This window comes from Protopterus annectens, chromosome 6.part0 (assembly GCF_019279795.1).
Source record: "Protopterus annectens isolate FY-2018-M chromosome 6.part0, PAN1.0, whole genome shotgun sequence".
In the NCBI taxonomy this organism is placed as follows: domain Eukaryota; kingdom Metazoa; phylum Chordata; order Ceratodontiformes; family Protopteridae; genus Protopterus; species Protopterus annectens.
This window is the reverse complement of record NC_056737.1, coordinates 953,712,104-953,727,088: the sequence shown is the minus strand read 5'-3', so window position 1 is coordinate 953,727,088 and position 14,985 is coordinate 953,712,104.

Below are 14,985 nucleotides of genomic sequence, written 5' to 3'. Positions count from 1 at the left end.
GAAATACAACATAAAAAGAAAAGGAAATTATTTATGTACTTAGCTTTTAAATCAGATGCAAATGTTATGTTTATACAAAAAACACATACATTAAAGGAAGAATGGGTGAAAGATAGGGAGAAATATGGATAAAAACAATAATAGCATCAAGTAATGAAACAAATAGTAAGGTGGTTACAATTTTAATTAAAAACTCATTTAATGAAACAATTATACATCATGACTGATGTAAATTGAAGCTGGTGCTATTTTTTCAATTAAAAGCTCTAGTCTTCACAAACCACTACTTTTCTTGAACCTGTATAGTCCTTGTGTGAAACAACAAGATTTTTATTGTGGAAATATATAGCAGGTGCAAAAACCAAAACCTCCAAGCAACCACCATAGCTAAAAGCATACGTAGTTTATTAAAAATATGACAGGATAAGTGTTTTCATACAAAGTGCTTCTTCAGATCCATGTAACGGACAAACATTGCATCCAAATTTTAAATATCTTAGCAATAATAAAACACCCAATAAAAGCTAATCAATAAAACAATTAAGTCACTGATGTGATCTACATTTCTTAAGAACAGGTTTTAAAGGCATAGTAGCATTAATTCCTGGTGATTTATCTGCTTGCATTCTTTGCTATCTACTGCATTTCAGCTAGCTCTATTCTGTTGTTAATATCAACCCCTCTTATTATCTGATATCAGTTGCTGTACTGTATATTCAAACGTGTGCCCTTCATTAATGGATATGTGCTTAGCTAAAGCAGTAAAGAGATTAATTTTCCTGATGTCACACAGATGTTGCATAATATGTTCTTTAAGCATTCTGGTAGTCTTACCAATATAGAAAGAGGCATATGATCTACAGCTAGCTAAATAAACTAAATTCTTAGATCTACAGTCTGCATACAAGTTGAAAGCAAATATACGATTGGTAGAGGGATGCAATGGATATAATCAAAATGACCTAAGTAGAACTATGTTACAGGTTAAAGGCCTGTGTGATACAACAGGGAAGCCATTTTTTCATAGGACAGCTCGTGATTCTGATATAAGGCTAACACATGGGGAATTGAATAAAATGTTTTAAGACTGTCTCTCACCTATAGTAGCAACATCTTTAAAGCATGTGAGATTATAAATAAGTATTGGCCTATTTTGACATCTAATGATCGGATAAGAGCCATTGTAGGTGATAGACCCTGTTTTACATTTAAAAACAACCTTTCTTTGAAAAGGCAGCTCTGCTATACCACTAATAGCAGTACGAGGGTGACTTCTAATAGGCATGGTACATTTCAATGCAGAAATTGCAGGGCTTGCTCATTTGTTTCAAGGATAGATACCTTTGTGCATCTAAAACAAATTTTAAGTTATTTGACCTGCATTGTTACCAGAGCAGAACCCATCTACAATACAATTCACATACTACTCCCAATGTTATAAATCATGGTCTAGACTTCTTTCTGATATCAGAAATATTCCTACAGATGACAATAAACTATTGTACAGAACCTATTTTTTTCTCGGACAACTCAAAGATTACAATTAAAATAAGGTGGCCTAGTGATCTAAGCTTGAAAACAAGGGGTATAAACTGGTGCCTAAATCTGAACTTACTACAGAAAAAGGATATAATACTGTAAGTTTATAACACATTAGATGAACTTGACCATGAATTAATGCAGACATATATTCCCCATGATATTTAATGGGCCAGAAGTAAAGCAAGGATTAGAGGAATTTTGATTAAAAAAGTGTCATACCATTAAATATATATATATATATATATATATATATATATATATATATATATATATATATATATATATAAGGATACAAAACTAAAAGAAATAAATAATCAAATAGAAGGACCCACCTAAAAAACCCAAACTCAGTACTAGAAGAACAGATGAATAACGTACAAAAAGAATGAATAATTTACAAAAAGAATTATTTGTAATGCATACAGAACAATTCTCTTTCACAGACATAAAAACCTTAGCAAGGTACTCAGAATGGGCACCAACTCCCTCAGGATTACTGTCATGGACAATAAATGTTAATAATAATGCCCTTACAATAACAGAAATTGAATACCAAGGGAACACATATAATACTAATCAAGAAATTATCAAAACTTGGGGGTGGAGCCTAGATGGCCAACTGAGAGCAGTGAATTTTGAGAGTTCCATAAACTATTTATTATTTTTATTTATTTATTTTATTGCAGTTTGTTAACCGGGAAAGTCCTTTGGGCCAAAGTAGCCCATTTTCAATGGAAGCCCAAGGAGAAAAGCTCCAGGCAAATAGACAATATTAAAAAAACATTCAAAAGTAATAACTAAGTACAGCATTTTAATATATTTACAAGAATAACAAATTAATGTTCAATAGGGCAGGATAAAGAGAGGTGTCGGGATTCAGGAAGGATGAGTACAGGAACATTCCCAGAGAGGGGAGAGATAAGAGTGGAGTAAGGTTTTAAAGGAAGGGAGATTCTGGGTAATTCTAATGTGAGGGGGAAGAGAGTTCCATAATCTAGCAAGGGAGAAGGATAGTAAGAGTTGCCCTGGAGAATGTAAAGGTTTGTAGAGTTCCAGGATATTTTGATTTGTGGATCTTACTGTTCTATGTGGCTGATGAATTTTTAAAGTAGAAGAGAGAGGTGGACAGCTAGAGAGTTTAAAAATAGTTTGTGTACTATTGTTAGTTGAATGAAAGTTAGGTAGTTTAGGAGTTCCAACCAGTTTAGGTTATGGAGGGAGTTGCAATGGTGTGTGGAGGATTTGGATCCTGTGGCAAACTTAGAAATTTTATTATAGCATGAAGATAGAAACTAATATAATAATATAGGAAATTTTCATTATTTTCAAGTTTAAAATGTCAGAAATCTAACTACATAAATATCAATTTTGGTGGAGATATAAACAAAAATTTTCCTGGCAAGTAACTTGGAGATATATTGAATCACTGAATATGAACAACTCAAGGAATTCTCATACAGATGCTGCTTTGAAAAAAGAACTGCAGTTGATGATATTTACCTTACAGGAACTATCTATTACAGCAACACCATACAAAAATAACAAATATAGAGACTTCTCTAAATGACATTGAAGGGAGACTCAAAAAGGAAGAACTCCAAAAAGAATTTCTGCTTAAACAGAATACATGGCGGCTTAACAAAATAGATGACTTAGAAAACAGGGAAATAAGAAACAACATAAGGATCTTTGGTCTGCCTGAAAACACTGATGGAGAAGACATTATTTCATTCTTAATAACCTGGATTCCTGAATTTTTAGACTTGAAGGAGGGACTTTCATTTGGAATTGAAAGGGCAGATAGAACACTGAGGAAACCTGCTTCTAACTCATCAAATACTCCAACTAGTTCCATAGTTATAAAATTTCTTTTATTTCTGGACAATGAACTAAAATTTAAATCTGCTTGGAGAAAATAACCCTTAAAATACAATCAAAGCCTGATATGGTTTGACAATGATTATTCTTCCAGAATACTAGAACAAAGGAAAAAAGTCTGGCAAATAATAAAACTGTTAAAACAAAACAACATTAAAGCACAGCTGGCCTTTCCAGCCAAAATAAAAATACTTTTTGTCAATGAGATGAGAACCTTTAATGACTTAGAAGTAGCTATTATATTCATCAGAAACAACAACATAGTGTCTATCCCAAAAGAAATGGAATGGATGGCCCCTACTCTTAAAAGAATAAAAGAAACAAATCCATGGAATGATGCTAGAAATAAGAAACAAAAAATTGATTCCAAGATAGCTGTCCCAAAAAAATAACTCTTACAACTACATCTCTTAAAGTATAAACTGATATGGTACATCACCTGTCATCTGTTTTTATTTAAAAAAGGAGGATTTCTTAAGCAACTGAAAAGCAGTAATGATTTATTCAGAATGTTCAAAGAGCCTAATAATTCTTCACAAACAAAGGTAGTTCAAGATGGGTTACTATTTATATAGGTTCATAGGTTGGTACTGGGCTATCTGCCTGAAGGCATATATTAGCCCAGCCACATTGTGCGGTATTCACCGCCCCTTTAGTAGTTCCCTAGACCCTTGTACTAGCAGCTAGTACCCTTGTCCCCTCTCTAGTAGTGCTGTTGGTGTGATCCCCGGTGTGAACTTTCTGTTACCCATCCACTCATCAAGGTTCCTCTTGAAGAGTGATAGTGAGGGGCTCTGTCTTATGTAGATCGGGACCCTGTTCCATAGTAAAGGAAGTTTCTGCAAAGGGAATCTATCCCTCCAGCATGTTCTATTCATTGTTGTGTTGAAGTTTATATCCCTAGATCATGTAGCTCAAGTAGATTTGGTTTTGCTAAGATGGAGCATGTTCAACAATTCTGGGTTGGACATGGCTCTGTACGTTAGACAGAGATCGCCTCTGAGAAAGCAGTATGCAACAGAGAACAGTCTTAGCTTTTTCAATCGTGCTGCATAGGGAAACTGTTTGAGGCCAGTAATGCTCTTGGTTAGGTACCTTTGTGGTCTCTCCAGCTGCTGGAGATGTCTAGCCAGGTACATTCCAACTGGTGCATTGTACTCAATAATGGGTCTGATGAGGGAAGAATAGAGGGGCACCATTACATCCTTAGATCTTGATGTGAATCCTTTCGTGATCACATGGGTCACATAGAAGGATTTTCTAACCACTTTGGCAACATGGTTATCAAAGGAAAGCTGAATATCGACTTGGGTCCCTAGATCCCTTATTTCTTCTTCAGATTTCAGGGGATTACCTCCTATGTTGTAGTCTGTGGGTACTCTGTTTTTTCCAAAGGGGATTACTACGCATTTTTTTGCATTTAGCTTGAGACCATGGCTTTGACACCATGCATCAGTCTTATTTAGGCCCTTCTGGAGGATCTCCATGTCAGCCGGAGACTCTATTATAGCACCCAGTTTGCAGTCGTCCACAAACTTAGTCAGCCACAGCCCTTCCGTGCTTGCCTGTACTTCTGAAAAGTATATGCCAAACAGGAGGGGCCCCAGGACAGAGCCCTGAGGCACACCACCCATTACTGGTCTGGATTCAGACATAGATCCCACTACTCTTACTTTATAGGATCTGTCTGAGAGCCAGTTTGCGATCCATCTTGTGATGTAAGGGTTTATGCCCAGGCTGGTGAGCTTATCAATAATACCTGAATGGGGAATGGTGTCAAATGCTTTAGCAAGGTCAAGGTAAGCCATGTGTACCTCCTTTCCCTTATCTATAGCCTGAGTAACTGTCTCAAAGAAATCCACCAGGTTCAGGAGGCATGATCTGCCCTTGACGAAGCTGAACTGTGTGGGATCCAGCGAATGGAGGTTCCCAATCTCTCCATTTATGAGTTCCATAATGATTCGCTCCATAGCCTTACAGATCAGACTGGTCAGGCTTATTGGTCGGTAGTTCCCAGGGTCAGTTGTGGCCCCACCCTTGTGTAGCAGGACCACCATTGCCGTGCGCCATTCTATGGGCACATATCCTGTGGAGAGGCTGAGACTGAACAGAGTATTAAGATGCAGGGCTAATTCCTTTTGGGGCTCGCATATGACACAGCCTGGGACACTATCTGGTCCCATGGAGTCAGTGTTTTTAGCTTTAGATAAAGCCTTGTTAACCAATGTATCAGTAATAATTGGACTTACACAATCCACTAGAATGGTAATAGGCCCTGTAGATGGTGAGGGGGGGGGGGATTTGCACTGAACCTGTCAGCCAAGATGTTGGCAATGTCAGAAGGGTCAGTGTATTTTGTTCCATTTTGTACTATCTCAGAACAGACCTGAGCATTGCCATTTAGGTTTTTGACATAGCCATAGAAGGCCTTATGGTTATCATTGGCATCCTTGGCAACTTTCTTTTCAAAATTAGCTTTAGTTGACTTGATGAGGGCCCTCAATTTCTTACTAATGCTGATCAGGGATGATTTTTCTACTTGAGATTTGGCCTTTTTTTGTATAAGTCTCCTCCTTTTATTGTAAAGTTTGCTTATGGCCGGGGTTCACCAGACTGGTTTCTTCTTGCTTGAGGAAGGAGTCTTGGTTTTATTTGGGATAGCACAGTCCTTGAAATCCTGAAGATGCATATAAAGTGCCTTGGTGTAGGATATCATTATCCTTCTGCAAGGGAATAGTGAAGCTTTCCACTTTGGATGCAAGTAGTTTGAAGTTTGCTTTGGAAAGGTTTTTGACTATGGTTTCTTTGATTGGGGGAGGTGGAGGAGTGAGGATGTCCAGGGTTATTAGTTTGTGGTCGGATCTGACCAAGGAGGGGGTGATAATGGGTGTGGTACAATGGGCGCCCATATTTGTGATGATTAAATCCAATATGTTGTCCCCTCCAGTGGGGGAACATACTAGCTGTTCAAGGGCATTTGAATTTATAAATTCTATGAATCGCTGAGCATAGGAGTTGAAACATTGGTAGTTCGCCCAGTCTATACCAGGGTAGTTGAAATCACCCAAGATTATGGTGTTGGGTAGGACCTTTATATTTTCCAATGTCTCAAGGAATGCAGAGTCAGCATCTTGGGACATGGTGGGCGATCTATAACCGGCTACGACTTGAAATGTGGCTTTGCCTGCTGATAGTTGCGCATGGATGATCTCTGGGGCATCATGCTGCACTACTAACCTGGAGATATGGGTATCCTTGATGAATATGGATACACCTCCGCCCTTTGTACTGCGATCCAGTAACTGAGGCTGGGAAGGTATGATATGAATTGTAACCTGGCAGTGCTGGGGTGCTCTCTTGAGCTTTGAACCAGGTTTCCGTCACTGCACAAACATCGATTTTCTCCATGCTGAGGAGAGCCTCGAGTGTGTGCATTTTGAGGTTGAGACTTCTGGCATTGAGTAGCATTACCCTTAGTTTTTGGTTACCTGTGTTGGTTACAGTGGTTGGTTTGTCCTTTGAGCCTTGCCTAAAAAAGGCACTATGGGGATGGCAAGAGCCTTGGCCAGTATTCGAAAACCTAGGGGTGACAGGTACAACCCATCTCTGGCAAAACAGCGAGGCTTGTCTATCATGTCATCCCAGGCAGACAGACACCGGATCCCCTTAGAATGACACCAGAAGCTTAGCCAATTGTTGAAATTGCTCATTTTGTCTTTGTATTGTGTTATCATTCTAGGTGAAGGTAGTATGCTACTCAAGGTCAGGGTCATACCAGCTTGTGCTACATGATCAGAGAGCCCCTCAATGTCTCTTTTCATGTAGTTCAGGGAGATACGTCTTAGATCATTCACACCAACATGTACAATGACAGCGTTATACTTGTACTTGTTCTGGAGTGACCTAAGTGCCTGTGTTATGTGGCGGATCCGAGCACCCGAGAGGCAGCTGACAGTAACCTTCTCCTTGTTCAGCCTGGTGAGTGGAACATCCATGTGCCTTACTATAGAGTCTCCTATTACTAGCGTGTTAGGTATGGTGTTTTGCCTTAAGGGCTGTTGTGAACCACACTGCTGAGGTGAATTATGTGTTTTCTGGCTTGTGTTTGGGGGTGCAGGTTGCTTGCTTGTCTGCTTTGGAGGGCACTGTTTCTTTTTCAGATTGGTACCTAGTGCCTCTGAATATGTTTTTGTGTATTTATGTGTATGTTTTACCGGTGCTTGTTTTGTAGATTCATGTCTGACAGGTGGTGTGATGCAAGTGTGTCCCTTATCCTCTTATCTGTCAGTAACAGTCATGGGTTGAGAGTGTTTAGCCTCCAGTCTGGCTGAGTATTTGCATCTCTCACAAGTGTTTGTGTCTAGAGGTAAGAGGAGAGGGTTGTCTGTATACATGAGGCAGTTGTGACACTGCCTCAGGATGCCCAATTCCACCAGATGAACTGGAGAGTACACCTGAAGCTGACCTCTGGACATGCTTTGAAGAGTAAATTGAACTTAAGTCCTACGGACGATCGAGGGTCTTATACTACATTATAATAGTGCTGTCTAGGAAATTTGGAGAATAATAGTGCTGTCTAGGAGATTAGGACAAGTGCTGATTTCTGTTTTGCAAGTGCTGCAATAAGAGCAGCTGATCTGAAGCACTTGAGTTGAGGCTTGCCTAGTTCTAAGGGAAAATTTACAGCGCAGTCTTTGTGGGGCCAGGAATAGTATACCCCAGCTGACCGGCGCTGCTCGATGCTGCTCTGTGCGCAAGACCACGCAAAAAGAGAGTTGCAGGGTTTTTCCTCTAGATAAGTGAGGAAAGTGAGTACAAGAGCTGCTTTTCTCTAAGCAAGTGAGAAAAGTAAGTACAAAAAAATGTTTTCCTCTAGGTAATGAGGAAGATAGAGTGCTATAGTAATTAGTAGCTTATTTAGTGCTTACAAGTTCTGAACAAGTGCTGAGCATGAACAAGCAAATTAAAGTGCTAAAACTAAGAATCTGCACTAGATGAGTTACAGGACAGAAAGAAGTGCAAATACAGGCTTTCAAATCAGAAAGTTGAGAGAGATGGAAGAGATTGCCCAAACGGCCAATAACTACAAATTCTGGGCCAGAACCACTACTTATGTTGTAGACAGGTTACTTAGTGCTTACCACTCCCACTGATAAGCTAGAAGGCTTCCTTCCAACACAGAAAGACTTGGGGGACTCAGAAGCTTACATACAGTCCTGGATACAGCAAATCTGTATCTGGAATACTAGTTAAGGAAAGGTAGGAAACAGGCTTACAGTTTTTTTTATATTATATATAAGCCAAACAAAGCAACATATAATACAAACATAGAAGTTTCTATTCCCCTACTTGAACTCAATGAATACTTACCTTGTTCATTTTTCATTGATTTTACTTATAATAATTTAAGCAATTAATTAACTAATTCAACAGGGTACCATTCATCAGAGTTCAGACTCAAATGTCACAAATTAACATCATATATAATAGCAGTAATAGTAGAGTGTTTAGAAAAAAAATGCTGTCATGGAGACTAATGCCTTTATCAGTTAAAGTATGACTTAAAATGTCATGTATATCCTGGTTAAATAATAGTAGCAAGCTCTTAGTACAAATGTCATCATTATTCTGTCTAAATATAGTTAAAATCAATTATGGCAGGTATCATAGCTACGAGTGCTGTTTGATCAATCCTGATGTGGTGTGCGTGGATGCAACCATGTCTGGCAGCTAATACAAATGTCATTATTATTCTGTCTAAACATAGTTAATATCAGTTATGGCAGGTATCATACCTTCAAGTGCTGTTTGATTAAGCCTAACATGGTGTGCGTGGATGCATCTGTGTCTGGCAGCTGTTATATGCTGCTGTCTTCATCTCCGGGAAGCTGTAGGTTGCAGCTTGTGATCAAGATTTACTGATGCTTGTGTATTAGGAAGAGACATTTGGTATTTTAGCCTGGATCCAGGGGAATGGGGTGGATAAAACTGTGATTTGCAATATTTTGGCAGGGAATAGTTTCTTTATACATCTGCTGAGTGAGAGGTGGGAAGGCTGGAAGAATGTGTTATCGCTTGTTGTGATGGCTTGTTGGGAGTTTTTTTTTTTTTATCTGTTTGCTCTCTGTTCTTTTCCTGGCTGCTGCCTCGCTGAAAGGGAGGGAATTTAGGCTTGAAGTTGCAGTGAAAAGTGAAGCTTTGCTTCAGGTACATTGTGAGCTTCTGGTATGCAGTACACAGACACACTAACAGAAACAGATGCTCCCAGGTAATTATGGTAACAGAGACAAAGTGACGATAATGCTTAACGGCTCTGACGAGCCCCTGAGATGATTCTTGACAAAGAAGTTTTTGGTTTAAAAAATATATATATAATAAAAGGGCTGTTTAAAACCACATGTACATATATTGATGGTCTCCCAACACTTCATTTAACTCATTAAGTTGATTCTTGGTAAAAAAAATAATAATAATAAGCGCAATGTTATATTTAAAATGTATTTTGGTCCAAACCCATTAAGGACTTACATAAGAGTGGAAGTCTGAGTTATTGTAAAAGACTAAGAGCACTTGGTCTTGTGCAGTACTCTTTGCAGTGATCTGGGAGGTGAGCTTGCTTGGACATGTTGGGCATATGGGGATAACTGATTCTAGGGGTGTTTGAGGTTGCCTGGAAGTGCTAGAGAGTCATCAGATTTCCTTTGTGGAAATATCTGTGGAAATGGAAGGTGTGTTGAGTGATTCACTGGCAGAGTGGCCACTGCATGGAACATGCTGGTAAAATGGAACAGGACAGGTATAATTTTGGCTATTTTAAGAACAGCCTGGAAACACACCACATGAACTAGTGAATGATATTCTGGAAAAACTGGATAAGCATTGTTGCCCATGCTTGAAGTACTGATATGTGTGTATGTAAGGATGGAAATATACTTATAACAAATAAGAAACTAGAAGGGTCTCATAAGTTAAAGTCTATGGACTGTATAAACATGCTTGGAAGGAGCTAATAATAAGAATAAGTATTACAGTTTGTGGTCTCTCAAATAAATAAGCAACAGCCAAAAAACACAATAGTTATGTAATGTATGATTTTAGTAAATCTAGACATAAAATATATAATCATCATATAAGATGAAGCAGTCTTCTGATTTTAGATAATAAAGACAGGATTTAATAACATATGTTTGTGTATAATAACACTACTGTCTTAACATCAAACTGACAAAGTTGTTCAAGAGAAGCAATGGAAGCCTGAACTTGAAATGTCACAGAATGTGACAGTCATATTCTGAACAAATAATATTAAATTGACAATGGACACTCAGTTTAATAACATGGGCTTGTGTATAATAAGACTACTGTTTTAACATGTCATAAATGACATATACTGTACGGAACATCAAGGGGAAGCATGATGATTTTCTCATATAAGTAAATGTGCATAACAAGTCATATAATTGCTTTAACTTGAATTGCGGTTTTGTAACCCACCTTGACCATACATAATACTTAAGTTGTTACCAAGGTAACTAATGTTTTATACATGACATCAAACTAACAATGTTGTTCAAGGGAAACAATAGAAGCTTGAACTAGGAATGTCACAGAATGTAACAATCACATTCTGAACAAATATTATTAAAACAACAATAATCACTCAGTTTAACCTTTGCTAATTATATAAAATAGAATGTTGCCATTTAAATCTAAAAACTTTTAGTATATGCCATAAAATGGCAATTTATGAGTATGGAAATGGAACTTGTAATCAATCACAATTAGTAAATTTGTTGTTTTTAACCTATAATTTCACTAATTTTATAATAAGAAATGACAGATATGAAAATCCTTATGTGTAAGAAATGGGAGGAAGAGGGATGTACTGATAATTAAAATGCACTAACTTTCATCAATGCTCACATAAAATAAACTTGATGCTTTAAGTAAGTTAGCAACAAAGTGATTACTTAAAGCAGGCAAACAACTAAATATATCTTCTGATATATCTAATAAAATACATTGTATTATAAACATTAGGTATAAATATTATTACCATCTATTTACATTAAAGTAATACATTTTGAAAGACTTCATCAATAAAGGTGAATATGTTAAATAACTGTATGCTATAATCTTTTACTGAGGTTTTATATATGATACATCCTACTTTACTATGATTGAATTGCTTGTCATCTATCTTTCGTGTAAATATTAATTGCTTAAGCAATAATTAGACATTTATATTGCATTAGAATTCTGTCTAATCTACAATAGTATTATATCAGTTCAAAATAATATAAATATTGTTTATTTCTATTACAAATATTCTCCATGTGATAATTCAATTTATGGAGCTCAGATTTTCTGTATTGTCAAAGTATAATCTGATGGACTTAGGTTTATCCATCAGATTAGGAATATTTTCATTTCATGGCTAGTGTTGGTCTTAGTTTTGTTAATATTTATTAATTTAAATTTGTTATTTCACAAAACATTTTTAGTATGCCTGAGCAAAACATTACTTTATTAGTAAATGATCAAAGTATAAAACTGATAATTTCCTTTAAAAGCTCAGACATATACTATATAGTTATCAGAGGAAAATGTTTAATAGTCACAATAAAACAAAAAATACATAGTCTAAATAACCAAAGATGGATTTAACTTTATTATCTTTAAATACCAATGGCTTAAACAATCCTAGCAAGAGATCAAATCTACTGAAATATTTACAACTGAACAAAGTACAAATTGTCTTCCTTTAAGAAACGCATTTCAAAACAAATGAAAATTACAGATTGAACCCTAAGGAATATATGATAGTGGCACAATTCACTTACAAGACAAAGACAAAAGGGGTAACAATTTTATGGAAAACAAATGTGATTAATCCAGAAATAATTTATAAGTATGAAGATAAAGAAGGCCTTATGACATTAGTAATAGTTAAATATAATAACAAAATATGGACCCTAGCCAATCTATACTTGTTCCCAGGCATTGAAACAGGAACTGTTAAAAAAACACTTGTATTTTGTTTCCAATAATTATAAAGGCAACTTAATATTAAAAGGATATTTAACTGTATATTTGATATTTCTGAAACTACAAATAAAAGACTGTTGTGTACATCTGCTGTATCAAAAGCTTTAAAGAAGTGGGTATAATCATTTCATCTTGTAGATACTTTCAAATTTAAAGAAGATAAATCTTTGTTGTTTTCCCATCAAGATCACAGGTTTGGTAACCAAACTAGAATAGATAAAATATTTGCTACATATGACTTACACTATAAAATCATTAATTTCTCACTCACTGCCCCTATTCAGACCACAATTTATTGATTCTAAAATTTCAAAATGGGTACCAACCATTAATTTTTAACTACAGAATTCCAGCATATATTGCTAAAATTAAAGAGTTCAAACTCTGGTTATTATCTGAATTACAGTTCTTCTTAGACATTAATCACACCATAGAGATAAATATAATAAAGATAGAGGAATCAATAAAAGTTTACATATACGGTAAAACCCTAACTTGGTATAAAAAAAAATCAGAGAATGGGATTCTGAATTATTAGATCAACAATCCAAACTTTTGTCAGTAAAAGCTGAAAAAATCAAAATCATTTGGAGATGAAAAAGAAAGTTGAAATATTAAACAATAAATACAACGAAATTCTAACACATAAAACTAGTTTATCTTTAGAAAAAACTAAAAAAGTAATACCTTGGCCACTTCTCCCAAATATCTACATAATGTATCCATAAGAATCAAATACAATCAAAAGCTAATAACATTAAAAGTATCTTCCATGAAAAGAAAGGGAAAAATGTTTCAGATATAGGTGACATTCTTGATGCCTATAGAAATCACTATATAGAACATTTCCAAAAATAAAATGTACATATTGATCAATTAAATCTAGATGAAAAATGTTCTAATATAAAAAAAACAGAAAAATTCAAACTAGATCTGCAAGCACCCATATCCTACAAAGAAATTACAGATACAATACAAGAGGGCAAAAATAATAAAGCTCCAGGTATAGATGGCATAATTATGGAAATATATAAACCTTTTCCTTCTAAGATACTATCCCTCTTCCATAAAACTCTTTCAGAAATTCAGTCACAAGCTTTAATACCACCTTCTTGGAGATATTCCTTAATCGCACCAATCCTAAAGGAAAACAAATCCTCAGACCTCTGTACCTCATATAGACCTATATCATTATTAAATATTGACTATAAGATATTTATGACAATATTAAGTAACAGAATGAAAATACCACCATCCAAAACAATAAATAATGATCAAAGTGGATTTGTATAGACACACACATGACAATATTAAAAGGATAATTTATTTAATAGATTATGTTAATTCTTGATGTCGCTAGAAATCACTATATGGAACATTTCTAAAAATAAAATGTACATATCGATCAATTAAATCTAGATGAAAAATTGTGTGGGTTCTTTCAGCAGCCTACCGCAGACGGCTTACTACTCTCCCCCCTCCAGTCTTTAAATCCCGTAAATCAATTACTACAAGCCGTGTCATATTTAACTCTTCTGCCTGCTATCCTTCTTATACCAGTAGGTGGCACCACCTACAAACAAATTAGCTAGTACTACAATATATCTCCTGAGGCTATAGTACCAAAAACATGTGGTATTTTTCTTATCTATTTTCTACTCCCTACCTCCTTAAACTCATATATATCCACTCTCTTCCCGGCTAAAATCACAAACTTCTTTTTTCAGTTGGTTGATCTAGCTTTTTTCTTCCCTTACAGTAATCATTTAACTACCCACTTACCATAGTTATAGTGCTACCATTGCTGATACTTTTTCTGCTGCACTCTCCTCATTTGCTCTAGCCCGCTCCGCTCCCCTACTCTACCCCCAATTCCAACACACCCCCACATCAACTACATTTATACTTCTCCAGCCCCTCCCCTAATCATCCAACATCCAATCCACATCCCTCCCACCCCCCCTTACAGATCCAACAACCACTCCAATCCCTTCCAACCCTGATACATCTGTTCAACTCACTCCTACAAAATCCATACAATTAACAATCCTCTTTAACTATGAAGACTTTTTTCCTGCAAATGACCCTACTACTCTTCTTAGCATGTACCTACCACATCACTTCATACAACTACCATGCACAAAATGATTCCCCCCTTACCCATAGTTCCACTGACATTATCTCTCCCATCCCAGCCAATTACTCCCTAACAATAAACCCCACCTTATTCAACACTACTACAGTAAGCTATACTCATCTTAAGCCCATCACCACCTACCCCAAATCAACAGCAACCCATAAATACCTAACAATACTACAAAAACTAGTTAAATTATTGAAAAACAACCAACAACAACTTCTAAATGCTGGAGATATCCACCCAAACCCAGGACCTTATGGTATAAATTCTCTGGCTAAAGCACAACATCTTCCCAATCTAACCCAAATTAGCATCAGGCCATTAAATAGTCTACACCTCCTAAATCTAAATATTAGGAGCATAAGCAATAAAATACA